Source organism: Hemiscyllium ocellatum (assembly GCF_020745735.1).
Source record: "Hemiscyllium ocellatum isolate sHemOce1 chromosome 27 unlocalized genomic scaffold, sHemOce1.pat.X.cur. SUPER_27_unloc_17, whole genome shotgun sequence".
NCBI lineage: Eukaryota > Metazoa > Chordata > Chondrichthyes > Orectolobiformes > Hemiscylliidae > Hemiscyllium > Hemiscyllium ocellatum.
In genome coordinates, this window is record NW_026867484.1 from 629501 (window position 1) to 656371 (window position 26871).

Here is a 26871-nt window from a genome sequence, read left to right on the forward strand (position 1 = left end):
AGAGAGTGAAGATTGTTCACTCGTTTGCAGCTGCAGAAGCAATCATCCCAACGCACGCAAGCAAATCTGCATCAGGATGCTATTTCACACTGCAGCACACAGGAACGACGAAGATCAATAAACAACTGTGCAGTGCGTTTAAGACGAATAGAGGGCCCTCTGACCCGCTGAAAACTGCTTTCCTGACCGGGAATCGAACCCGGGCCGCGGCGGTAAAAGCGCCAAATCCTAACCACTAGACCACCAGGGAGACATCGACGCCGCTTGGTAGCTCTGCTGAAAATTTCCTCGCTGCCCGTGAATCGAACCTGGGCTGCGGCAGAAAGAAGACTTTCACCGGTACATCCATCAATGTAATTTTCTTGTATCCCTTGCTCCAGATGTGATGTCTATAACATTGGGGAGACTGGAGAGTCATGTCACATCTCCGGGACTCACCTGCGCGCCTTTATGGGAAAAAAGCGCGGAGCGGACCCGGAAGCTGGTGTAGCGCAAGCTAACCTGGGTAGGTTTTTTTTCCCAATAAAGGCGAGCAGGAGAGTCCCAGAGATGTGACTTGACTCTCCAGTCTCCCCAATGTTACAGAGATCGCATCGGGAGCAATGGATACATAAAAAAAATTAAATTTAAATTGTTAAACAAAGGTAACCGCGTCTACAAACAGACACTGCCAAACAGCCCTGATCTGCTCCGCCGAGAGAGTGAAGATTGTTCACTCGTTTGCAGCTGCAGAAACAATCATCCCAACGCACGCAAGCAAATCTGCATCAGGATGCTATTTCACACTGCAGCACACAGGAACGACGAAGATCAATAAACAACTGTGCAGTGCGTTTAAGACGAATAGAGGGCCCTCTGACCCGCTGAAAACTGCTTTCCTGACCGGGAATCGAACCCGGGCCGCGGCGGTAAAAGCGCCAAATCCTAACCACTAGACCACCAGGGAGACATCGACGCCGCTTGGTAGCTCTGCTGAAAATTTCCTCGCTGCCCGTGAATCAAACCTGGGCTGCGGCAGAAAGAAGACTTTCACCGGTACATCCATCAATGTAATTTTCTTGTATCCCTTGCTCCAGATGTGATGTCTATAACATTGGGGAGACTGGAGAGTCATGTCACATCTCCGGGACTCACCTGCGCGCCTTTATGGGAAAAAAGCGCGGAGCGGACCCGGAAGCTGGTGTAGCGCAAGCTAACCTGGGTAGGTTTTTTTTCCCAATAAAGGCGAGCAGGAGAGTCCCAGAGATGTGACTTGACTCTCCAGTCTCCCCAATGTTACAGAGATCGCATCGGGAGCAATGGATACATAAAAAAAATTAAATTTAAATTGTTAAACAAAGGTAACCGCGTCTACAAACAGACACTGCCAAACAGCCCTGATCTGCTCCGCCGAGAGAGTGAAGATTGTTCACTCGTTTGCAGCTGCAGAAGCAATCATCCCAACGCACGCAAGCAAATCTGCATCAGGATGCTATTTCACACTGCAGCACACAGGAACGACGAAGATCAATAAACAACTGTGCAGTGCGTTTAAGACGAATAGAGGGCCCTCTGACCCGCTGAAAACTGCTTTCCTGACCGGGAATCGAACCCGGGCCGCGGCGGTAAAAGCGCCAAATCCTAACCACTAGACCACCAGGGAGACATCGACGCCGCTTGGTAGCTCTGCTGAAAATTTCCTCGCTGCCCGTGAATCGAACCTGGGCTGCGGCAGAAAGAAGACTTTCACCGGTACATCCATCAATGTAATTTTCTTGTATCCCTTGCTCCAGATGTGATGTCTATAACATTGGGGAGACTGGAGAGTCATGTCACATCTCCGGGACTCACCTGCGCGCCTTTATGGGAAAAAAGCGCGGAGCGGACCCGGAAGCTGGTGTAGCGCAAGCTAACCTGGGTAGGTTTTTTTTCCCAATAAAGGCGAGCAGGAGAGTCCCAGAGATGTGACTTGACTCTCCAGTCTCCCCAATGTTACAGAGATCGCATCGGGAGCAATGGATACATAAAAAAAATTAAATTTAAATTGTTAAACAAAGGTAACCGCGTCTACAAACAGACACTGCCAAACAGCCCTGATCTGCTCCGCCGAGAGAGTGAAGATTGTTCACTCGTTTGCAGCTGCAGAAGCAATCATCCCAACGCACGCAAGCAAATCTGCATCAGGATGCTATTTCACACTGCAGCACACAGGAACGACGAAGATCAATAAACAACTGTGCAGTGCGTTTAAGACGAATAGAGGGCCCTCTGACCCGCTGAAAACTGCTTTCCTGACCGGGAATCGAACCCGGGCCGCGGCGGTAAAAGCGCCAAATCCTAACCACTAGACCACCAGGGAGACATCGACGCCGCTTGGTAGCTCTGCTGAAAATTTCCTCGCTGCCCGTGAATCAAACCTGGGCTGCGGCAGAAAGAAGACTTTCACCGGTACATCCATCAATGTAATTTTCTTGTATCCCTTGCTCCAGATGTGATGTCTATAACATTGGGGAGACTGGAGAGTCATGTCACATCTCCGGGACTCACCTGCGCGCCTTTATGGGAAAAAAGCGCGGAGCGGACCCGGAAGCTGGTGTAGCGCAAGCTAACCTGGGTAGGTTTTTTTTCCCAATAAAGGCGAGCAGGAGAGTCCCAGAGATGTGACTTGACTCTCCAGTCTCCCCAATGTTACAGAGATCGCATCGGGAGCAATGGATCCATAAAAAAAATTAAATTTAAATTGTTAAACAAAGGTAACCGCGTCTACAAACAGACACTGCCAAACAGCCCTGATCTGCTCCGCCGAGAGAGTGAAGATTGTTCACTCGTTTGCAGCTGCAGAAGCAATCATCCCAACGCACGCAAGCAAATCTGCATCAGGATGCTATTTCACACTGCAGCACACAGGAACGACGAAGATCAATAAACAACTGTGCAGTGCGTTTAAGACGAATAGAGGGCCCTCTGACCCGCTGAAAACTGCTTTCCTGACCGGGAATCGAACCCGGGCCGCGGCGGTAAAAGCGCCAAATCCTAACCACTAGACCACCAGGGAGACATCGACGCCGCTTGGTAGCTCTGCTGAAAATTTCCTCGCTGCCCGTGAATCGAACCTGGGCTGCGGCAGAAAGAAGACTTTCACCGGTACATCCATCAATGTAATTTTCTTGTATCCCTTGCTCCAGATGTGATGTCTATAACATTGGGGAGACTGGAGAGTCATGTCACATCTCCGGGACTCACCTGCGCGCCTTTATGGGAAAAAAGCGCGGAGCGGACCCGGAAGCTGGTGTAGCGCAAGCTAACCTGGGTAGGTTTTTTTTCCCAATAAAGGCGAGCAGGAGAGTCCCAGAGATGTGACTTGACTCTCCAGTCTCCCCAATGTTACAGAGATCGCATCGGGAGCAATGGATACATAAAAAAAATTAAATTTAAATTGTTAAACAAAGGTAACCGCGTCTACAAACAGACACTGCCAAACAGCCCTGATCTGCTCCGCCGAGAGAGTGAAGATTGTTCACTCGTTTGCAGCTGCAGAAGCAATCATCCCAACGCACGCAAGCAAATCTGCATCAGGATGCTATTTCACACTGCAGCACACAGGAACGACGAAGATCAATAAACAACTGTGCAGTGCGTTTAAGACGAATAGAGGGCCCTCTGACCCGCTGAAAACTGCTTTCCTGACCGGGAATCGAACCCGGGCCGCGGCGGTAAAAGCGCCAAATCCTAACCACTAGACCACCAGGGAGACATCGACGCCGCTTGGTAGCTCTGCTGAAAATTTCCTCGCTGCCCGTGAATCGAACCTGGGCTGCGGCAGAAAGAAGACTTTCACCGGTACATCCATCAATGTAATTTTCTTGTATCCCTTGCTCCAGATGTGATGTCTATAACATTGGGGAGACTGGAGAGTCATGTCACATCTCCGGGACTCACCTGCGCGCCTTTATGGGAAAAAAGCGCGGAGCGGACCCGGAAGCTGGTGTAGCGCAAGCTAACCTGGGTAGGTTTTTTTTCCCAATAAAGGCGAGCAGGAGAGTCCCAGAGATGTGACTTGACTCTCCAGTCTCCCCAATGTTACAGAGATCGCATCGGGAGCAATGGATACATAAAAAAAATTAAATTTAAATTGTTAAACAAAGGTAACCGCGTCTACAAACAGACACTGCCAAACAGCCCTGATCTGCTCCGCCGAGAGAGTGAAGATTGTTCACTCGTTTGCAGCTGCAGAAACAATCATCCCAACGCACGCAAGCAAATCTGCATCAGGATGCTATTTCACACTGCAGCACACAGGAACGACGAAGATCAATAAACAACTGTGCAGTGCGTTTAAGACGAATAGAGGGCCCTCTGACCCGCTGAAAACTGCTTTCCTGACCGGGAATCGAACCCGGGCCGCGGCGGTAAAAGCGCCAAATCCTAACCACTAGACCACCAGGGAGACATCGACGCCGCTTGGTAGCTCTGCTGAAAATTTCCTCGCTGCCCGTGAATCAAACCTGGGCTGCGGCAGAAAGAAGACTTTCACCGGTACATCCATCAATGTAATTTTCTTGTATCCCTTGCTCCAGATGTGATGTCTATAACATTGGGGAGACTGGAGAGTCATGTCACATCTCCGGGACTCACCTGCGCGCCTTTATGGGAAAAAAGCGCGGAGCGGACCCGGAAGCTGGTGTAGCGCAAGCTAACCTGGGTAGGTTTTTTTTCCCAATAAAGGCGAGCAGGAGAGTCCCAGAGATGTGACTTGACTCTCCAGTCTCCCCAATGTTACAGAGATCGCATCGGGAGCAATGGATACATAAAAAAAATTAAATTTAAATTGTTAAACAAAGGTAACCGCGTCTACAAACAGACACTGCCAAACAGCCCTGATCTGCTCCGCCGAGAGAGTGAAGATTGTTCACTCGTTTGCAGCTGCAGAAGCAATCATCCCAACGCACGCAAGCAAATCTGCATCAGGATGCTATTTCACACTGCAGCACACAGGAACGACGAAGATCAATAAACAACTGTGCAGTGCGTTTAAGACGAATAGAGGGCCCTCTGACCCGCTGAAAACTGCTTTCCTGACCGGGAATCGAACCCGGGCCGCGGCGGTAAAAGCGCCAAATCCTAACCACTAGACCACCAGGGAGACATCGACGCCGCTTGGTAGCTCTGCTGAAAATTTCCTCGCTGCCCGTGAATCGAACCTGGGCTGCGGCAGAAAGAAGACTTTCACCGGTACATCCATCAATGTAATTTTCTTGTATCCCTTGCTCCAGATGTGATGTCTATAACATTGGGGAGACTGGAGAGTCATGTCACATCTCCGGGACTCACCTGCGCGCCTTTATGGGAAAAAAGCGCGGAGCGGACCCGGAAGCTGGTGTAGCGCAAGCTAACCTGGGTAGGTTTTTTTTCCCAATAAAGGCGAGCAGGAGAGTCCCAGAGATGTGACTTGACTCTCCAGTCTCCCCAATGTTACAGAGATCGCATCGGGAGCAATGGATACATAAAAAAAATTAAATTTAAATTGTTAAACAAAGGTAACCGCGTCTACAAACAGACACTGCCAAACAGCCCTGATCTGCTCCGCCGAGAGAGTGAAGATTGTTCACTCGTTTGCAGCTGCAGAAGCAATCATCCCAACGCACGCAAGCAAATCTGCATCAGGATGCTATTTCACACTGCAGCACACAGGAACGACGAAGATCAATAAACAACTGTGCAGTGCGTTTAAGACGAATAGAGGGCCCTCTGACCCGCTGAAAACTGCTTTCCTGACCGGGAATCGAACCCGGGCCGCGGCGGTAAAAGCGCCAAATCCTAACCACTAGACCACCAGGGAGACATCGACGCCGCTTGGTAGCTCTGCTGAAAATTTCCTCGCTGCCCGTGAATCAAACCTGGGCTGCGGCAGAAAGAAGACTTTCACCGGTACATCCATCAATGTAATTTTCTTGTATCCCTTGCTCCAGATGTGATGTCTATAACATTGGGGAGACTGGAGAGTCATGTCACATCTCCGGGACTCACCTGCGCGCCTTTATGGGAAAAAAGCGCGGAGCGGACCCGGAAGCTGGTGTAGCGCAAGCTAACCTGGGTAGGTTTTTTTTCCCAATAAAGGCGAGCAGGAGAGTCCCAGAGATGTGACTTGACTCTCCAGTCTCCCCAATGTTACAGAGATCGCATCGGGAGCAATGGATACATAAAAAAAATTAAATTTAAATTGTTAAACAAAGGTAACCGCGTCTACAAACAGACACTGCCAAACAGCCCTGATCTGCTCCGCCGAGAGAGTGAAGATTGTTCACTCGTTTGCAGCTGCAGAAACAATCATCCCAACGCACGCAAGCAAATCTGCATCAGGATGCTATTTCACACTGCAGCACACAGGAACGACGAAGATCAATAAACAACTGTGCAGTGCGTTTAAGACGAATAGAGGGCCCTCTGACCCGCTGAAAACTGCTTTCCTGACCGGGAATCGAACCCGGGCCGCGGCGGTAAAAGCGCCAAATCCTAACCACTAGACCACCAGGGAGACATCGACGCCGCTTGGTAGCTCTGCTGAAAATTTCCTCGCTGCCCGTGAATCGAACCTGGGCTGCGGCAGAAAGAAGACTTTCACCGGTACATCCATCAATGTAATTTTCTTGTATCCCTTGCTCCAGATGTGATGTCTATAACATTGGGGAGACTGGAGAGTCATGTCACATCTCCGGGACTCACCTGCGCGCCTTTATGGGAAAAAAGCGCGGAGCGGACCCGGAAGCTGGTGTAGCGCAAGCTAACCTGGGTAGGTTTTTTTTCCCAATAAAGGCGAGCAGGAGAGGAACCCGAGGCACTACACGGGTAGTGCCTCCCTCCCGCCCTCCTCCTCTAACCTAATAATAAGACCCATTGTGGTAAGCAGGTAAGTGCTGCATTTTGCTTGTTCTGTTCTTCAGACCTTGTTTTTTTTTTGAAGGTTACTTTTGGAGGGATTGCAGTGAAGACAGTGTAATGTTCCTCTTGCGACAGGTTTGAGGTGAGGAATGCCATGGTCGTCCCTGCTGATTACACTTGCAGGAAGTGTACCCATCTCCAGCTCCTCCAAGACCGTGTTCAGGAACTGGAGCTGGAGTTGGATGAACTTAGAATCATTTGGGAGGCAGAGGGGGTCATAGATCGGTGCTTCAGGAAAGTTGCAACTCCAAAGATTGCAGGCAGACGGGTGACACTGAGGAGGATTTGGAGAAAGCAGCAATGCAGAGAACCCCTGCGGTCGTTCCCCTCAAGAACAAGTAACCCTTTTGAATACTTGTTGGGGGAGGACTTACCAGGGGTAAGCAGTGGGGTTCAGGCCTCTGGCACGGAGCCTGTTCCTGTTGCTCAGAAGGGAAGGGTGGAGAAGAGCAGAGCAATAGTTATTGGGTACTCGATAGTTTGGGGCACAGATAGGCGGTGTTGTGGGGGTGAGAGAGTCTCACGATTGGTATGTTGCCTCCCAGGTGCAAGGGTAAGCGACGTCTCTGATCGTGTTTTCCGGGTCCTTCAGGGGGTGGGGGAGCAGTCCGAAGTGGTCCACATTGGCACCAACGACATAGGTAGGAAGAAGGATGAGGATGTTAGGCAGGCTTTCAGGGAGCCAGGTTGGAAGTGCAGAGTTAGAACAGTCAGAGTTGTTGTCTCTGGTTTGTTACCCGTGCCACTTGATAGCGAGTCAAGGAATAGTGAGAGAGAACAGTTAAAAGCGTGGCAACAGGGATGGTGCAGGAGGGGGGGATTCCGGTATCTGGATAACTGGGATTCTTCCTGGGGAAGGTGGGACCTCTATAAACAGGAGGGTCTACACCTGAACCTGAGGGGCACCAGTATCTTTTGGGGGGACGTTTGCTAGTGCTGTTTTAGGTGGGGTTTAAACTAACTCTGCCGGGACTTGGGAACCGAGACTGTAGCTTTAGGGTGCAGGACCTTGAGTGGAGGGAGGTTAGGAACATGGCATCAATTTCACAGGAGGTTGCCTCTAAACAGGAATGTGACATGAAGTGTATATACTTCAATTTGAGAAGTATACGAAATAAGGTAGGTGAACTTGCAGCGTGAGTTGGTACCTGGGAGTTCGATGTTGTGGCTATTACGGAGACATGGGTAGAATAGGGACAGAATTGGTTGTTGCAGGTTCCAGTGTTTAAATGTTTTAGTAGGGTCAGAGGTGAGGGGAAAAGAGGGGGAGGTGTGGCATTGCTTGTCAAGGATCGTATTCCAGCGGTGGAAAGGACGATGGATGAAGACTCGCCATCTGAGGTAGTTTGGGCTGTGGTTAGAAATAGGAAAGGTGAGGTCACCCTGTTAGGAGTTTTCTACAGGCCTAATAGTCCTAGAGATGTAGAAGAAAGGATTGCGAGGGTGATTCAGAAGAAGAGTGAACGTAATAGGGTGGTTGTTATGGGAGTCTTTGACTTTCCAGATGTTTACTGGGAAAGCTATAGCTCGAGTACATTAAATGGGGCGGTGTTTGTCCAATGTGTGCGGGAGGGTTTCCTGACACAATATGTTGACATGCCAACAAGAGGTGAGGCCGTACTGGATTTGGTTCTGGGTAATGAACCAGGCCAGGTGTTAGAATTGGAGGTAGGTGAGCACTTTGGGGACAGTGACCACAATTCGGTGACTTTTACTCTGGTGATGAAGAAGGATAAATGTGCACTGCAGGGCAAGAGTTAAAGCTGGGGGCAAGGAAATTATGATGCGATGAGGCATGACTTAGGATGCGTGGCTTGGAAAAGTAGTCTTTAAGGGAAGGGCACAATCGATATGTGGAGCTTGTTCAAGGAGCAACTATTGAATGTTCTTGATAAGTATGTACCAGTCAGGCAGGGAGGAAAGGGTCGTGTGAGGGAGCCGTGGTTTAATAATGAATTGGAATCCCTTGTTAAAGTGAAAAGGGTGGCCTATGTAAAGATGAGGCATGAAATTTAATTGGGGCGATTGAGAGTTATGTTAGCCAGGGAGGATCTAAAGAGAGAGCTACGAGCAGAAAGGAGGGGACATGAAAAGTCCTTGGTTGGTAGGTTTCGGGAAAACCCAAAGGCTTTCTATAGGTATGTCAGGAATAAAAGAATGACTCGGGTAGGAATAGGTCCAGTCAAGGATAGTAGTGGGAAGTTGCGCATGGAGGCAGAAGAGATTGGGGAAACACTGAATGAATATTTTTCATCAGTATTCACTCAGGAACAGGACATTCTTGCCGATGTGAATATTGAGTCACAATCAATTAAAATTCATGGCTTTGAGGTATGTAGGGAAGAGGTATTGGAAATTCTGGAAAGGGTGAAAATAGATAAGTCCCCTGGGCCTGATGGCATTAATCCTAGGATTCTCTGGGAAGCAAGGGAGGAGATTGCAGAGCCATTGGCCTTGATTTTTTATGACCTCATTGTCTACAGGAATAGTGCCAGAAGACTGGAGGATAGCAAAGGTGGTTCCCTTGTTCAAGAAGGGGAGTAGAGATAACCCTAGTAACTATAGGCCGGTGAGTCTCACTTTTGTTGTGGGCAAAGTCTTAGAGAAAATTGTAAGGGATAGGATTTATGAACATCTGGATAGGAATAATGTGATCAAGGATACTCAGCATGGTTTTGTGAACTACGAAGAGCAGAAGATAAAGATGTATATCGTGTATTTAAGGAGAACAGGTACCTAATAAACCTAGTCCGCCGATTTCTCAATGATGCTTCCAAGTTGACTTCAAAATTCGGTTTGTCCTTCCATTTTTTTCCTATTTTATTTTGTGAGTTTTAAAAACTATCGCAATCCTCTAACTTGAGTATGGGAGTTAGGAAGTTTCGTTGTGGCTGGACAGGACACTGGAATATTGTGGAATACATTTGGAATATTGTGTGCAATTCTGGTCTCCCTCCTATCAGAAGGATATTGGGAAATTTGAAAGGGTTCTGAAGCACCAATGGGTCCACAGAGAGGAGAGGCCCTTCTGCTGCCCTGAGTGCAGCACCCCGGACGTCTGTTCTCAAGCCCTGAGTGCAAGATGGCTTTCAGCAGTTCTTCCCACCTGCTGAGACACCAGTGGGTCCACACCGAGGAGAGGCGGTTCTTCTGCCCCGAGTGCATGGAGGGCTTTGCTCTTTCTTCTGACCTGCTGGCCCACTGGTGGGTCCACATGGAGGAGAGGTTGTTCAGTTGCTCTAAGTGCAGGAAGGCCTTCATCAAACCTCAGACCTGCACGTCTTTGGACACGACCACCCAGAGAAAACACACGCAGACACTGGGAGAATATGCAAACTCCTCACAGACAGACACTCAAGGCTGGAATCAAACCTGGATCTGTGGCACAGTTAGGCTGCAGTGGTAACCACTGAGCCACTACCTATTGCAACCCGAAGTAGGCAAGCAGGAGGTCTGGAGAACACAGCAAGCCAGGCAGCATCAGGATGTGGAGTAGTCAGCATTTTGGATATTAACCCTTCTTCAGGACTGAAACGTTGACTTCTCTATGAGAAAAGATTTACGGAACGTTGCTGGGGGTTGGAGGGTTTGAGCTACAGGGAGAGTCTGAATAGGCTGGGGCTGTTTTCACTGGAGCATCGGAGGTAGAGGAGTGGCCTAATAGACGTTTAAATTCATGAGAGGGATGGACAGGGTAAAAGACAAGGTATTTTCCCTGGGCTGGAGGAGTCCAGAAATAGAGGGTATAGGTTCAGGGTGACAGGCGAAATATATTAAAGGGACAACTTCTTCATGCAGAGGGTGGCACATACATGAAATGAGCTTCCAGAGTATATGGGTCAGGTGCTGTCAAATGGGACTAGGTTAATTTAGGATATCAGGTCAGCATGGAAAAGTTGGACCGAAGGGTCTGTTTCCATGTTGTATGTGTCTCTGACTACTGGTCCTGATGTAAGTTTAAAAGAGAGTCCAAGTAACTTTGAATAGTTCAATCTTGTTGAACTCACCTCCTCAAATGTTTCAAATGACTCCCTCCGAGCGATACTGTTTAAACATGCTGAGTTGGACAAAATATCCTATCAAGTTCAACACTAACCCAGAGTTGAAGATGTCAGAAATCACACGATACCAAGGGGACCAAAACTGATCACAATACTCCAGGTGCAGCCTTATCAACGTTCTGTATAACTACACTATATCTTGCCAACATCTATACTCAATTCCCTAACTGATGAAGGTTAGTGTGCCTAAACCTTTCTTCACTGCCTTGTGCAGCGATGTTATCAGAGATAGAGGATCGAATTTAAACTGATCCACAATCCGGTGACTCGGAGCACCGAAGCAGAGTAGTGCAGCATGAGTGTGCTGGGCACATAACCCAGAGGTCGATTGGTCAAAACCATGTGATGCTATTGCTCAATGTCTCCATAAGCTGCTTTCCTTGGCAAAGGTACTCTGTTCTGTATCTTGCCTTTGCATCTGCTTCCCAAAGCTTCTTCAGTGGAGGAGTGGCAGTGGCAGCTGGATCCCAGGAGCTCAACAACCCACCGGAGCTGGAGGAAGCTCCGAGCTCCAAAAGGGGGGCCCAACTGGAGGCTGGATTGGCTCAAGGCTTGTATCTATTAACTTATTTAAATGGTACCTACTGTATGGGGCTTTGGTTCACATTAAAACCGGAGGATCATGTCAGAGTGTTTGTTTATATTTAGCAGTTGTAGTTGGTAAAATACACTCCCTGGAGGAGCACCTTCTTTGATGCTGCATTTCTTACCTTATGCACTTCCCCCATTTATTATCTCCCATCTTGATTGTATATTTTTTGGGTCAAATTTGATTTCATATTTATCAGACTTGGTATTCACTGTGTGCTACTAATTTGTTTGTTCGAATATTGTCAGTCAAAATTAATGCTGTAATTTCATTTCTGATGTCAGAGTTTGACATTGAATGTGCAGGTGTGAATACCAGTAAGTTGTGAAAATAAATCAATAACTTGTGATTTTACAGCAAAAAGAGTAGTTCACCGCTATCAATAGCATTGTCTCATTTGAAGGGGATGAGTTGAGCCTGACCGACAAACCGTATCAAACAGTCACCGAATTTTATTAATATTTTCGTTATCTTCATTAAAGATAAATACTCCGGCATGCTAAAATTTATCCAATTTGTTTATAAGATTTATTTATATGTCCATTGCTCTGACACATTGGGGAGACTGGATGCCAACTTGCAGAACATTTCAGGGAACAGCTCTAGGACTCCAAACCTAAACGACCCCATCGCCCTGTGGCTGAATACTTTAACTTCCCCTCCCACTCGGTCAAGGGCATGCAAGTCCTGTGCCGCATCCCCCTCCAAGCTCTAGCTACCTGACGCTTGTAGGAAGAATACTTCATCTTCTGCCTTGGGACCCACCAACTACAGTTTCCGTATTTCCCCTCACCCTCACTCTCACACCACGCGCCTTGTCCCAGATCCAACCTTCCAACTCGGCATTAGCCTCTTGAGCAGTCCTACATTTTCATCTTGCTTCCCACCTATTCGCTCCACCCTCCTGTCTTACCTCTCATGATAAATCTGCACCACCATCGACCTATTTCATTCACAGTTACCCCCCCCTCCATCCCCATCCTCTTCCCAATTATCTCTCAGCCCCGTTGGACCAACCTTCATTCCTGATGAAGAACTTATGCTCTAAGTCAAGACTGTGGTGAAGGAACATCCTTAATAAGAAAGAGTTACCAATTCAGATTTATTTCCCATTTGTTCCCCCGTTCTTCTAGAAATAAGAAATGTCTTTTTCTTCCACTAGAAAGTGGTCTTACACTTTGCGGTGTCTGAAGTGTTATACCACTCCATCTTTTTGCCTACCTATAAAGAATCCTTTCAATATGTTTTTCGGACAATGGTGGCGGTGACCAAAAGCAATCATTTCACTCCTCTTCAATGTCCCATTTCTCCTCCTAGGAACCACTTTGACATGTTGTCTGTGTGTATTTGGTTTTCAAAATGTAATTTGGCCATTGAAGTGAACAGGGTTAGTCTTTATCGATCGCTAGCTTTGTTTGCACTAACTGCAATTATCCATCAATTTGCTGTTTTTTTGTTCCATCAAAGCTGGAAAAAATTATCTGTATTTATTTTGCACTCAAGTGTGAAAAGTCATCCCAAGGGTGGTCATATTATTATAGCTGATTGAAGCTATAACAGGAGTAATTGTGTGGCAGTTTGAGACTAAAATATTGGCTGGAAAGAATGTAGATTGATGATGAAAGTCAGAAAGCAGAATCTCTGGCCACAATCTATCATTCTGGCTTGATTAATTGGTGGCTCTTCAATGGCACCTTCCAAGCCATCACCTCAACTACCAAGAGCAGGTAAGTGTGAACACAGCATTCCAACTGTGAAATATATCGCATTGCTTCTTTGTTATTGATCAAAAACCTGGAACTCGCTCCTGAACATTATTGCAGACCAAATCATAATGTGAAGCAATTTAAGAGGCAGCTCAGCGCCACATTTTCAAGGACAATTTGGGAAGGGTTGTTGGCAGACCCAATGATATTCACATCACATGAAATAATAAGCAAAGAGGCATGGATAGAGGAATGGCTAACCAATGATACAATTGGGATAAGGGGCACGTTCAGGATAGCAACTTGTAACTAGTAGTGTGCCACAGGGATCAGTGCTGGGGCCAAACTTATTTACAATATGTATTATTTACAAGTATTTACTTCGATAAGTAAAGTGAATGCACTATTGCCAAGATTGCAGAAAAGATGGTTGATGGGAAGGCAGGTGGTGAGAAGACATGAAATATCTGCACAGGGATATAGACAGATTAAGTAAATGAGCAAACCTTTTGCAGATGGAATAGAATTTGGGGAAATGAGGTTGTGCACTTTGCCAGGAGGAACAGTGCTGAATGTTAAATGGAGAAAGCTGTTGAATAGAGGGATTTGGAAGCCCATACCCATGCATCTCTTCCTCCAAGTTCAGTGAAAAATAGGGAAGGCAAATGGGAGGTTTACCTTTAAATACAGTGTAAAGGTCGGGAGGTTATAGTGAACCTATGTCAGGCACCAGTCAGGCCACAACTGAACACTGGGTGGGTCCTTTACCCAAGGAAAGATATACTGGCTTTGGAGGCAGTCCAGAGAAGGTTGACTAGGATGAAAAGAATATCATATGAAGAGAAGTGAATAGGTTGGGCCTATACTTATTACAAGTGAGAAGATTTGGAGGTAACCTTATTTTCACATAAACGATTCTGGGGAGACTTGACAGGCTTGATGTGGAAAAGTTTACGTTTGTGGGTGAGTCTAGCACCAGAGGGAATAACCTGCAAATGAGAGATTGCATGTTGAAGACAGATAGGAATTTTTACTGAGGGCAGTAAATCTGTGGAACATGTTACTACAGGGGGTTGTTGAGCTTGGGTCGTTAAGTACATTCAAGGCTGTCAGTTTTTGTTTAACTAGTGAGGGAATCGAGGATTATGGCGAAATAGCAAGAAAGTGGAGTTGATGTTTACCAGAGTTAACGTGATCTGAATAAATGGCAGAATTGATTCAATGAGCTGAATTGAATAGTTAATAATAAAGGGGCCAGTACATCCTTCCTGAGATATGGGGCCCAAAATTGCGTTCAATACTCCAAATGCGGCTTGACCGGAGCCTTACAGAGCCTCAGAAGTACATCCCTGCCTTTATATTCAAGTCTGATCAAAATAAATGCCATCATTGCATTTGCCTCCCCAACTATTGATTCAACCTTCAAGTTTACCTTGAGAGAATCCTGGAATAGAACTCCATCGTCTCTTTGCACATCCGATTTCTGAATTTTCTCCCCATAATCCTTCTGTTCCAGAGTAGGAGCAGAGATTTTCTGACAAACCGATTTTATTCAGGGATACCAAGGTAGGTCTGGAATTTCCAATATCTCAGAAGGAATAGTTATTCCTGGACAATGCAGAGAGGACTATGGTGTGGTCTTGTAAACCTGAGTCAGCAATAACTCTTTCTGGATCAAGAAACAAAAGGGCCACTGAGAAACTGCAAAATCATAAGCCCTCAGAAAAAGAAATTAGGCAATTCAGCCCATTGAGTCTGCTCCACCATATAATCATTCTTAAGTATCAAGGGTTACGGGGAGAATGGGGATGAGAAAATTTTCAGCCAGGATTGAATGGTGGAGCAGACTCAATGGGCTGAATGGCCTAATTTCTGCTAGCTAACTATCCCTGGGAAGAAGGATGTATAACAACAAGCTGTTTCCTGGGACAGATGAGATAAGTTTTTAATAAACTCGTGACAAAAGGACAAGTTAGTCTGTCTGTGGAAGGATGGCCTTGACACCAAGAGGTTAATTGCAGGACAGGCTGTTTCAAACAGACAGCTAAACCTCAAGGCTAAGAAGGTATGCTACACACTGGAGGTCTCTAGCAATGTGGGGAGGTGGTGTTAGAATCTAAAGAAACATCACACCACAGATTTAAAAGTGATGAATCTCCACCAGAATTTAAACCCAGAAAGATGCAGCAGCAGTACTTGGAAGAACAACACTGCAGTGAATCCCTGAACACTTCCAGAGACAGATATTGTCGGTGGAAAGTCAATTAAATTCTGCCATCAATTGGATGATCCCCAAGTTGGGAGTGAGGTTGAACTTGGTAACTTGTGGGGGGGGGGGGGGTTATTTTTGGTTGCTACAGACAATAAAGTGCAAATCATTGTTTCAGCAGTTGATTCTCTGCGCAGTTTCTGAGTCAGGAGCCAAATTAAGGCAATTCACCCACAGCCACAGTGAGGCTAGGATTAATATTGACTCCATTGCATTCAGCACGACATCACAGCAGCATTCAAGATCTCAAACAGAAACACCCAGAGGAACATGTTGCCCTACATTAGGTAAAATTAGCCTGAAAAGTGGTGTAATCTGTTCTAGTGATAAAAATAAATCCCCAACACTTTAAAATCAATTATCAGCAATTTTTTAATCCAATCGTTACAGTTAAAAAATAAACACAACTATTAACAAACTGGTTATAGGCCAAGAGCAGACAGGTGGCATTAGTTTAGTTGGGGATCATGGACTGGTTGGTCTGAAGGGTATGTTTCTGGCCTACATGACTCCATAGCACTGAATGAATGGAGATCCATCCCAAAGATGATAAAAATTTCGAGCACCACTTTACGCAAATATGTGGACCCCCCTCCTGAGGGCAGGAGGGCACTGAGGTTCAGTAGTTCAGACAGTCAACCAGCAACTTCTCTCTGGGAGACTTGTCTCAAGAAAGGAAGCGGTTTCCTGTCACATCAGTTAGATTATCCAGTTTGGAGCAGGTCCGATATGTCCAACAAAATAGGTAGACAGGGCAGTGAAGAAGGCTTAAGCCTCACTGCCCTTCATCAGTCAGGGAATTGAGTATAGAAGTTGACAAGTTATGTTGCAGTTAATCAGGATATTGGTGAGGCCACACTTGGAGTATCGTGATTCGTTTTGATCACCTTGCGAAACAAAGATGTTATTAAACTTGAAAAGAGTGCAGAAGACATTTACAAGAAACCAGGACTCAAGGTCTGAGTAACAGGGAGAGGTTGGACAAGCTAAGACGTTTTTATTTCGAGCATAAGAGCCTCGGGGGGTTGGGGCGGGCTCATAGAGGTGAAGAGATCCTGAGAGGCATGGAGAGGGTGAATGCACTCAATCTTTTTTCCCAGGATTGGGGAATTTCGAATATCAACATGCATTGAGAATCCTCATGAATACACGCAGCCTGCGTGGGAGGGCTCAAGGACTCTAATTGCAGAGAGAAATTTAATTCTTTCGCGAAATGTGGACTAGTGTTCTTGCTGTAGACGAGCCTTTCATTGGATTGTTGAATCTGGCGGGTAACAACGACCCCTGCCCCGTGGAAACTCTATGGAAGCAAATCGATTTCCTCAAACTGACTGGAGTGTCACCAGGATTGGGCAGAAGCCAATCGGTTGCCGAGTGCTGGAGAGGGGATTCCTTGCAGCGCCAGGGACCTGGGTTTGAACCCACCCTCATGGTGACAGTGTGGACTTTGCCCTTTCTTACCCCTCCCCCACTCCCTGTCTCCGTGGGTTTCCTCTGGGTGCTTGGTTTTCCTCCCATGTTCCAAACATGTGCAGGCTAGAATGGATTGGGCGTTCGAAATTCAGGGATAAGCTGTGGGGGTTATCGGGTGGGTCGGGGGTGAGGGTATGTTCTTCCGAGGGTCAGTATGGACTTGGTGGGTCAAACGGCCTGTATCCACAGTGGTTCCCCCAACGTGTCTCCAGCCTGGCTTCCAGCTCCATCTCTCTGTGCCGAAGGTCCTCCAGTGTGTGTTTTCCCTAGTTTCTAGCACCCAGAACGTCCCACCTTCTGCAAATCGAAAGACACGTCCCACCCTGCCCTCTCCCATGTGTGTTGTGTAACTGCTTAATCACTTTTAGTGGCCCAGCAAAGGCTAACAGCCAATTTGGCAAACCAGGAGGATGGCCTCAACCGCGACCTTGGGTTCATGTCACATGACAGGTAACCCCACTTCACTGTTATGCTCTCTCTCACACTTACACACTCACACGCTCGTGCAGAGCCTTTCCGGTAGACATGCTCTCTCTCAGACACACAATAATACGTCCCTACACTCACACCAATGCATACATCTTCGCACATGATTATACTCCATCACACACACACTTTACCCAGCATGCACACGTACTTACACACACACTCTCTCTCTCATGCACGCACTCACGCATTTGGAGTGAATTTGCATTTGCAGGATTATATATTTGGAAGTAGAACCAGTCTGACTCAAGATTGGGATACAGACAGACTCTAACCTCACAGCTTTCATGCATTGTTTGACGTGAAGTGCTCCCTCCTTTTATAAAACATTAAGTTTCCTGGAAAACGTGACTTAAAATAAGTTCTGGAATGTACAGATTAATTAGCCGAAATCTGCAATCCATTTTAAAAGATGAATGATTTAACAGAAATCTAGGTTTCTTCAATTCATCACTTATGTTGCATGACACTATAATCTTTTTGCACTATATTCTGTGCCTTGTGATCCTACTCCATAGCTACCTGATGAAGGAGCAGCACTTCGAAACCCAGTGCCTCCAAATAAACCTGTTGGACTATACCCTGGTGTTTGTGAGATTTTGAAACTTTATTTCCAGTGAATACAGCCCACACCTCTAACTGTTGCCAGTAAACTTTGCAATGCCAATGAAACAATGAACCTGTAGTCCTGAAAAATATACAATTTCTAACAAGATTAGCTACTCATTCACTGATCCTTCTGAGACATGACATTAGTGCTGGAGACTGAAAGAAATGAGCAGCTTTAAAACAAAAACCTGTTGGACCTCGCAGAGTCTGAACCTGACGGTATGTTCAGGTAACCTTTACTACGAACTTATTTTGTTACAGCTTCAGATTTCACCAGGAAAAGAGGCATACAATAAGTGCTTTTAAAAGAAAACACCTCCAGCTCAAAGTGCATCCAGTCCCCCCACCCCACTTTCTTTGTTGGTCAGCTGAGTTGTCCGTTTGTTACTGGATCCCTGGTACAGCCAGGTAAAGCATGCAGCTGGGATGACTGAGTGGACCCTTTCCTGCAACAGCAGTTTCCTTCACTAAAAAGGGACAGGAGTGAATCAGATGGTGTTTTTCTCCCCCACTGCGGCTCCTGGGAGTGGAAAGGAAACAATCACCAAAACACAGTCTTAGCTTTGCGAATCTTCAGAAAATAAGCCAACGTTCATCCCTTCAGATTTTCTATCCTGAGCTTTGTCACTCTTTTGTAGGACATTACAAGTGGAGGTTTTGCAGAAAAGCACCACAATGCAATCTGATTAATCAGGATCTGGATGTTTTCGGTCTTTGAATGTAAGTGTTGTGCTCCAGAACATTGGTGTTCACAGTTTATAATACTTATCTTCCCAGCCCCCTGTATCACTTGTCGAAAATGTTTAATTTGCGTTTTGTAAGCCTTTCACTGTCTGCTAACGAGGAAAGTGTTTGCGTGTTTTACCTAAGTTATGTTGATCTTGCATACCTCGAGCCTCAAGCTAATTTCACGAGAAACCTTCTCCAGTTCAAAAGCAAACTGTTAGTGATGGCTCTGTTTCTTGTCACGTATCCAATTTCAGATCGATGTTGTTAATGTCCCTTTTATTCCTTCAGATCCACGTTTCGCTCACAGGGCTAGAACAGAACTGTCACCAAATACATTTACCAATCTTCATTCATCCTATCGATTGTCCAGAGACAATCCAGACAACGTCCCCTTGTTGAAGAGGCCGGGAGGTTGACTCTGATGTTCTCGGGGTATGAACTGATCTGAGACATTGAAAGAATTGTCGTTCATGCACATCAGGAATTCAAACCCCTTCTCGCCTCCGAGCCAATGAGGGGACTCGGGAACAGGCAAAACACTGAAAGGCTCGAAGGGCGACGGCCCTGGAGTAAAAAGCTAGTTCCTCGTCACATGGATGTGTCTGCAGACTGTCCCCGGTGTCTCCACAATGAATGTCCCAGGCTTTATTATGTAAAAGTAAAACTGTTAGACGACAATTGTAATTCTCGGCGGGGCCGGCTGAATTATGAACACACTAACAGCCACCTCTAAGTGATGGTGCAACCCCTACACCTGCTTGCCTCTGTGGCGCAATTGGTTAGCGCGTTCGGCTGTTAACCAAAAGGTTGGTGGTTCGAGCCCACCCAGGGGCGGTGTGTTCGCTGCTCTTCCCTGGCTTTGAAGCCATCAGCTTTTAATGGGGTCAGGAAAACGTCCCCCAAACAGAAATCCTTTCCCCGAAGGGGTTTCTGGATTGAATTAATGTCTGACATGCGGGCCTGCGGAGCCGAGACAAAAAGAGAAACTCGGCAGTTTCGACAGTACCTGTCGGAGAAAAAGGAGTTCTGAAATGTGGTCTCTGATTCTCATTCCACCCATGTTGCCTGACCTCCTGCAGTTTCGTGTTTTGTTTTAACTGAAAGTTCATTTCATCTTTTGCAATGAAACACCTAGACTCGCCGTGTGCAGATATTTAACCCATTCGAATCACTGTGAAGTGAATGGATTCAAACAAACTCTGCGATGATTCACTCTTTCTCAGCTCAACAGGCAGACAGACCTGGGAAGTGAAGCTGTCAGTGTGGTTCTGTATTCGTGGGCCGAGTGGTTAATGCGATGGACTTGAAATCCATTGCGCTTTCCCCACGCAGGTGTGACCCCTGCCAACTACAAAATGAGAAATGTCGTCGAAAAGAAAGGGAGCTTGCTCCCCGGCTTCTTCTTTAAGATTCAAATCAGTGGAGGGTGAAAAATATTTCACTCACATTGGGACTGGTGGGAATCTGCAACCCACTGCCTGTTCGGGTGGATCAAACAGATATCCGCAGAGCTTCTTTTGAGGCTATGAGCCAAGTGTTTGGAAATGAGACTAGAACAGTGAGGGGTTGGAAATCGTGATCGAAATGAAGCAGGCACCTGAGGACAAGGGTGTTTCCTTTGCCAGTGAAAGGTACTCGTTCACAATGTTGGGACTGTGGAAGGGAATCAGTGACGGTGATTATCTTTGGTTGTTGACCTTGTGAATGTTCCCATTGCTGCGCATGTCCGTGTTAACGTCAGAACTCTGCAGCATGGTGGCGTTAGATATGCACAGGGCCAGGGGCGCAATGAATGACGCATCTGTCTCCAACTACCTGTTTGAAACGCAGCTCACAGCTTCTTCACACACCCCAATTAATCTTTCTCATTGTCCTGAAGCCGGTATACTGTTTGAATTCCCGATCTGCGGGAATGAGAATCTTCTCACTGTCTCGCATCAATAATTATCTCTGAGAACATCGTTGTCAAGTCACAGCGTTGTCAGATGAGAGGAAGGTGAAATAGCCCCACACGCTGCTCACCAGCACATTTTACTTTCTCCAACCCTCCGCCCCAACTTTCATCACAATTTTCTGTGAACAGTTCTACATTAGCTTTGCTGAATGAACCCCAAATTTCTTGAAGTGGCTCCTTATTTTCGGCCCTGGTTATTCATCTCTCTACGCATGGAAATGGATCCTTCCCACCCGCTCTGTCCCTCATCAATGTGTGTAGTTCAATTCGATCTCCCATCAGCCTCCTCTGTCCTGATCAAATCCAGGGGAACAGGATACGTTGGGGCTATGGCGCGGACAGGACAAGCCCAGTATTTACCTTTCCTGTTAGAGCAATTCCATGAGAAATTTTAGATCATGACTTTGGGCGTGTAGTTGTGGCCGAATACTTAAGGTGCTGGCGTGGAGATCCTTTGGGGCTCCCCCGCCCAGGGTGGTAACCTGCTGGCTATGCTTTCTTCGCTGGCGATTTTAAATGACTTCCTGTTGGTTGCATTATCGCTCAAACTTCACAAAACCCGTCTCAATAAAGTCCCGTTTTCTCATGTCTGGGAATTGATTTCCATGCAGGAAACTCGAGATCGGAACAAACAACGTACCAGACTCAAAACGTCAGCTCTGTTTACCTTTCCACAGATGATGCACGACCTGTTGGCTTTCTGCAGTATTCTCTGTGTTTATTGGGCACAAGTGCTGCTTTTCATTCAAGAACTTCAATTCCTGTTCTCTGGTAACTTACTCTGGTCAGTGGCAATTGGTTCTTCTGATCATTAATCTGCCCATTCCCACCGCTTCTTCTCCCATCATTACCAACAGCCCCAGGAAATCTCCAGTTAACCTTCTTTGCTCCAAAGCGAACATTCCCAACCTTGGGAATGTCTCCCCACAATGGAAATTTCTCATCCCTGAAAATGAAGCATGGCGGACACTTGGGAAGAGATTTTGGCAAAATATTGTCAGTTAGGAAATGGAAAAATGTTCATGAAGCAAAACAGAAATCCCAGTTTCCAGCTTTGTGAACCCTTAGAAACTCTTTGGGAAGCGGATTTAGATGAGAATGAAAGGTGAACCGTCAGACTGAGCAGAGACAGTCCAGACACCGTCCCCTTGTTGAAGAGGCTGGGAGATTGACTCTGATGTTCTCGGGACATGAACTGATCTGAGAGATTGAAAGAATTGTCGTTCGTGCACATCAGGAATTCAAACCCCTTCTCGCCTTCGAGCCAATGAGGGAACTCGGGAACAGGCAAAACACTGAAAGGCTCGAAGGGCGACGGTCCCGGAGGAAGAAAATTAGTTCCTCGTGACATGGATATGTCTGCAGAGGGTGGGATCAGACTGTCCCCGGTGTCTCCACAATGAATGTCCCAGGCATTATTAAGGAAAAGTAAAAGTGATAGATGACAATTGTAATTCTAGGCGGGGCAGGCTGAATTATGAATTCACTAATAGCCTCCCCTAAGCGATGGCGCAGTTCCTGCCATTGCCTGTCTCTGTGGCGGAATTGGTCAGCGCGTTGGGCTATTAACCGCAAGGTTGTTGGTTCGAACCCACCCAGGGACGTTTAGTTCTTTGCTCTTTCTTGGCTTCGCGGCTGTGTGCACTTTAATGCGATAAGGAAAATGTTATCCACTCGGGAACCTTCTCCACAAAGGGGTTTTGGATTTGTATTATTGTCGAACGTAAGGGACTGCGGATGCTGTGAACCCGAGCCTAAAAAGAGAAACTCGGCAGGTTTGACAACTCCTGTCGGAGAAAACGGAATTCTGAAATGCTGTGTCTGATTCTCTTTCCATAGATGTTGCCTGACCTTCTCCGTTCCTCCTGAAATTTCTAGATTTGTTTTTAACTGAAAGTTCATTTCATCTTTTGCGATGAAACACCTAGACTCGCAGTGTGCAGATATTTAACCCTTTCGAATCACTAAAGTGAATGGATTCAAACAAACTCTGCGATGATTCACTCTTTCTCAGCTCCGCAGGCAGACAGACCTGGGAAGTGAAGCTGTCAGTGTGGTTCTGTATTCGTGGGCTGAGTGGTTTATGCGATGGACTTGAAACCCATTGCGGTTTCCCCACGCAGGTGTGACCCTGAGGACAAGGGTGTTTCCTTTGCCAGTGAAAGATACTGCTTCACAAAGTTGGGACTGTGGAAGGAAAGCAGTAACGGTGATTATCTTTGGTTGTTGACCTTGTAACTGCTCCCATTGCTGCGCATGTCCGTGTTAGCGTCAGAACTCTGCAGCATGGTGGCGTTAGATACGCACTGGGCCAGGGGCCCAATGAATGACGCATCTGTCTCCACCTGTTTGAAATGCAGCTCACAGATTCTTCACACACCCCAATTAATCTTTCTCATTGTCCTGAAGCCGGCATACGGTTTGAATTCCCGATCTGCGGGAATGAGAATCTTTTCACTGTCTCGCGTCAATAAATGTCCCTCAGAACATCGGAGTCAAGTCACAGCGGAAGCTGAAATAGCCTCACACGCTGCTCAAGGGCACATTTTACTTTCCCCAACCCACCGCCCCAACCACTGCGGCTCCTGGGAGTGGAAAGGAAACAATAACCAAAACCCAGTCTTAGTTTTGTGAATCTTCAGAAAATAAGCAAACCTTCATCCCTTCGGATTTTCTATCCTGGGCTGACAGGGATGGGTTTTGTCACTCTTCTGTCGGATATTGCAAGTGGATGTTTTGCAGAAAAGCACCACAATGCAATCTGTTTAATCAGAATCTGGATGTTTTCGGTCTTTGAATGTAAGTGTTGTGCTCCAGAACTTTGTTGTTCACAGTTTATAATACTTTTCTTCCCAGTCCCCTGTATCGCTTGTCGAAAATGCTTGTAATACTTTCATGGTTGTGAACCGGAAGGTTGGTGGTTCGAACCCACCCAGGAGGGCTTTATTTGCTGCTCTTCCTCGGCTTTGACAATGTGTGCTTTTAATGGGGTCAGGAAAATGTTCCCCAAACATCTACAGAACATCTACATTCTGCCTGCAAAAAAGACCCTGAGCTTCCAGTTGCCTGCCAATTCCACACCCCACCCTGTTCCCTGACCAACATCTCTGTCTCAGGTTTGCTGTATTGTCCCAGCGAAGCCCAGCACCAGCAGAACGAAGCGCACCGGATATTACACTTGTGGACCATACATCCCTCCGGTCCCAATATCGAATTCAATAATTCTAGGGCCTGAAATCCATAGTATCCTCATCTCTACCACACACACCAAGCCTTGTTATCACATAGTCTGTCATTACACACTACCTATTCTTAGCCACGAACAGTCTCTATTAACAGTTATTCACCCTCCCACGCAGATCGTTATCAACTCCCTTTCCTGTCCAACAGTTCTTCCCTCTCTTTGGGGTCTGTCCTGATCTATCATTTACTGCATCCGCCTTCCTCCCACAATATCTCCTGCATATAAACCAACGTTTTCCCAATCACCATCAGTTCTATCGAAGGGTCACCGGCAACTACTGTTTGTTTTTTGTTTCTGATATACAGCATCCGCAGTTCTTTCAGATTTTTATTGAGGTAGAGTTGGAAATTGTTTCGAGAAATAGAAGGAGAAGTGGAGAGACAGAACAGACATAAACTGTTGATCTCCGTTGTTACTCATAACGTGAAATCATTGTAGTGCGGTCACTTCCCTTAAGCATGAATACAGGCCCCCAAACACTCCATGAGCTTGTGGCGCAACGGTAGCGCGTCTGACTCCAGATTAAAGGGTTGCGTGTTCAAATCACGTCAGGTTCACTGAGGTCGATTCCTCATATTTCCAATCGCGAAAGAATTGAGTTCGCTCTGGATGTCTGTTAAGCCCAGGCTTCTTTCCGGAATCACACGTGAAGCTTTGCTGCCAGTTTGATTTGTGAGCACTGTGTCAGGGAGGTGGTGTGCCCAGTGTTTGGGTAAATGCTCAGCTTCCCCCAGTGCATTGCTGGATTTAAACACAGCCGTCTATCTCTGGGCAGCCGCTTCTTTCAGTTGGTGACAGTGCGGTGTGAATGACATAATACCGATAAGTTTATTACATAATCCAGAGACAATCTATCAGGAGAGTGACAGCGAGTTCAGATAGAAATGTTTCTCACCAACAACAAATTATTTCCTCTCACTGGACACAGTTAAAATTATCGAGGAGAAAGTGAGGTCTGCAGATGCTGGAAATCAGAGCTGAAAATGTGTTGCTGGAAAAACGCAGCAGGTCAGGCAGCATCCAAGGAACAGGAAATTCGACGTTTCGGGCATAAGCCCTTCATCAGGAATTCGGGTCTACGGGCTATCCGTTCTTCTTAAATGCGCTGTACAGTTGTTTATTGATCTTCGCCGTTGCTGGGCGCTGCAGTGTGAAGTAGCTCGTTGAAATAGCATCCTGATGCAGATTTGTTTACATGTGTTGGGATGATTGCTTCTGCAGCTTAAGTACTTGGTTCGCGTTGTTTCCTGGAGACGCTGTTTTGAATTTACCATTGACCGTTCGCTCTACTGTGACATCTAGAACAACAGCACTTTGTTGTTGTTCTCCTCTTTCGTGAATTTTATGCCAGTAAGGAGATTGTTGATGGTGTTGTAGGTTTCCTCTAAGTTGTTCCATTTTCTCTGCATTATTGCTTCTGTTAGGAATCCTGATATTGGTGGTTTCATGGGTGCTCCGTTGATTTGTTTGTTAGTCTTGTTACTGAATAGGAAGTGGGAGGTAAGGCACAGTACCACGTTCTTGACAGTGTTATCTTTGCTGATGAAGTTGGTGCTGTTTGGTGTTTGTGTCTTTGGTTCTTCAAGTAGTGTCTTCAGTTTTCTTTGGTCACGTTGATGTTAATGGATGTGAACAGGGCTGTATGTCAAAGGACAGTATTATTCCATCCTCTTTTATCTTGTTGTCTTTGGTGTTCAAGAATTCTTGGATGGAGTAACTGGAGTGGCGTGAGTCTTCGACTTGGTGTTTTCGTCTTCAGTGGAGGTCTTTGACTAGTCTGTATATTGGTGTTCCAAGTGGTGAGACTGTGGCCTGAGGGGGGCTCCTGGTTTGAAGAGGAGGAGAACAGCAACAAAGTTCCATTCCTAGATGTCACAGTAGAGCGAACTGTCAATGGGGAACTTCAAACTAGCATCAACAGAAAAACAACACATGCAAACCAAATACCTAACCGCAGAAGCAATCATCCCAACACCCACAAACGAGTGAACAATCCTCACTCTCTCCGCGGAGCAGGGAAGGGCTGTTTGGCACTGTCTGTTTGTAGACGCGGTTACGTTTGTTTCACGGTTTAAATTTAAATTTTTTTTTCAAAAAAAGCGCGGAGCGGACCCGGAAGCTGGTGTAGCGCAAACTTACCTGGATAGGTTTTTTTTTCTATAAAGGAGAGGAGAGTCCCGGAGATGTGACTTCACTCTCCAGTCTCCCCAATGTTACAGAGATCGCATCGGGAGCAATGGATACAAAACAATTACATTGATGGATGTACCGGTGAAAGTCTTCTTACTACCGCAGCCTGGGTTCGATTCCCGGGCAGCGAGACAATTTTCAGGAGAGCTACAAAAGCCGGTCTCTGTCTCCCTGGTGGTCTAGTGGTTCGGATTCGGCGCTCTCACCGCCGCGGCCCGGGTTTGATTCCCGGTCAGCGAAGTAATTTTCAGCGGGTCTACCGGCTGTCCATTCTTCTTAAATGCACTGGACAGTTATTTATTGATCTTCGTCGTTCCTGGGTGCTGCAGTGTGAAGTAGCTCGTTGAAATAGCATCCTGATGCAGATTTGTTTGCATGCGTTGGGCTGATTGCTTCTGCAGCTACAAACGAGTGAGCAATCCTCACTCTCTCCGCGGAGCAGGTAAGGGCTGTTTGGCAGTGTCTGGTTGTAGAAGCGGTTACGTTTGTTTCACGGTTTAAATTTAAATTTTTTTCAAAAAAATGCGCGGAGCGGACCCGGAAGCTGGTGTAGCGCAAACTTACCTGTGTAGGTTTTTATTCCTATAAAGGCGCGCAGGAGAGGAACCGGAGGCACAAAAAAGGGTAGTGCCTCCCACCCGCC

General features: G+C 46.6%; 12 non-coding genes across 12 annotated transcripts; 2 read left to right on the top strand and 10 right to left on the bottom strand.

The window, feature by feature from the left end:
* Positions 1 to 178: 178 nt before the first annotated feature.
* On the bottom strand, positions 179 to 250 carry trnak-uuu (transfer RNA lysine (anticodon UUU)). The gene has a single exon. It is a non-coding gene; the product is annotated as a tRNA-Lys (tRNA).
* A 624-nt stretch (positions 251 to 874) lies between these two features.
* Positions 875 to 946, bottom strand: trnak-uuu (transfer RNA lysine (anticodon UUU)). The gene has a single exon. It is a non-coding gene; the product is annotated as a tRNA-Lys (tRNA).
* A 624-nt stretch (positions 947 to 1570) lies between these two features.
* Positions 1571 to 1642, bottom strand: trnak-uuu (transfer RNA lysine (anticodon UUU)). The gene has a single exon. It is a non-coding gene; the product is annotated as a tRNA-Lys (tRNA).
* Positions 1643 to 2266: 624 nt separating this feature from the next.
* On the bottom strand, positions 2267 to 2338 carry trnak-uuu (transfer RNA lysine (anticodon UUU)). Its single transcript has one exon. It is a non-coding gene; the product is annotated as a tRNA-Lys (tRNA).
* A 624-nt stretch (positions 2339 to 2962) lies between these two features.
* Positions 2963 to 3034, bottom strand: trnak-uuu (transfer RNA lysine (anticodon UUU)). Its single transcript has one exon. It is a non-coding gene; the product is annotated as a tRNA-Lys (tRNA).
* Positions 3035 to 3658: 624 nt separating this feature from the next.
* Positions 3659 to 3730, bottom strand: trnak-uuu (transfer RNA lysine (anticodon UUU)). Its single transcript has one exon. It is a non-coding gene; the product is annotated as a tRNA-Lys (tRNA).
* Positions 3731 to 4354: 624 nt separating this feature from the next.
* On the bottom strand, positions 4355 to 4426 carry trnak-uuu (transfer RNA lysine (anticodon UUU)). Its single transcript has one exon. It is a non-coding gene; the product is annotated as a tRNA-Lys (tRNA).
* Positions 4427 to 5050: 624 nt separating this feature from the next.
* On the bottom strand, positions 5051 to 5122 carry trnak-uuu (transfer RNA lysine (anticodon UUU)). Its single transcript has one exon. It is a non-coding gene; the product is annotated as a tRNA-Lys (tRNA).
* A 624-nt stretch (positions 5123 to 5746) lies between these two features.
* trnak-uuu (transfer RNA lysine (anticodon UUU)) lies at positions 5747 to 5818 on the bottom strand. The gene has a single exon. It is a non-coding gene; the product is annotated as a tRNA-Lys (tRNA).
* Positions 5819 to 6442: 624 nt separating this feature from the next.
* On the bottom strand, positions 6443 to 6514 carry trnak-uuu (transfer RNA lysine (anticodon UUU)). The gene has a single exon. It is a non-coding gene; the product is annotated as a tRNA-Lys (tRNA).
* A 13086-nt stretch (positions 6515 to 19600) lies between these two features.
* trnan-guu (transfer RNA asparagine (anticodon GUU)) lies at positions 19601 to 19674 on the top strand. Its single transcript has one exon. It is a non-coding gene; the product is annotated as a tRNA-Asn (tRNA).
* Positions 19675 to 22324: 2650 nt separating this feature from the next.
* On the top strand, positions 22325 to 22398 carry trnan-auu (transfer RNA asparagine (anticodon AUU)). Its single transcript has one exon. It is a non-coding gene; the product is annotated as a tRNA-Asn (tRNA).
* Positions 22399 to 26871: the final 4473 nt, after the last annotated feature.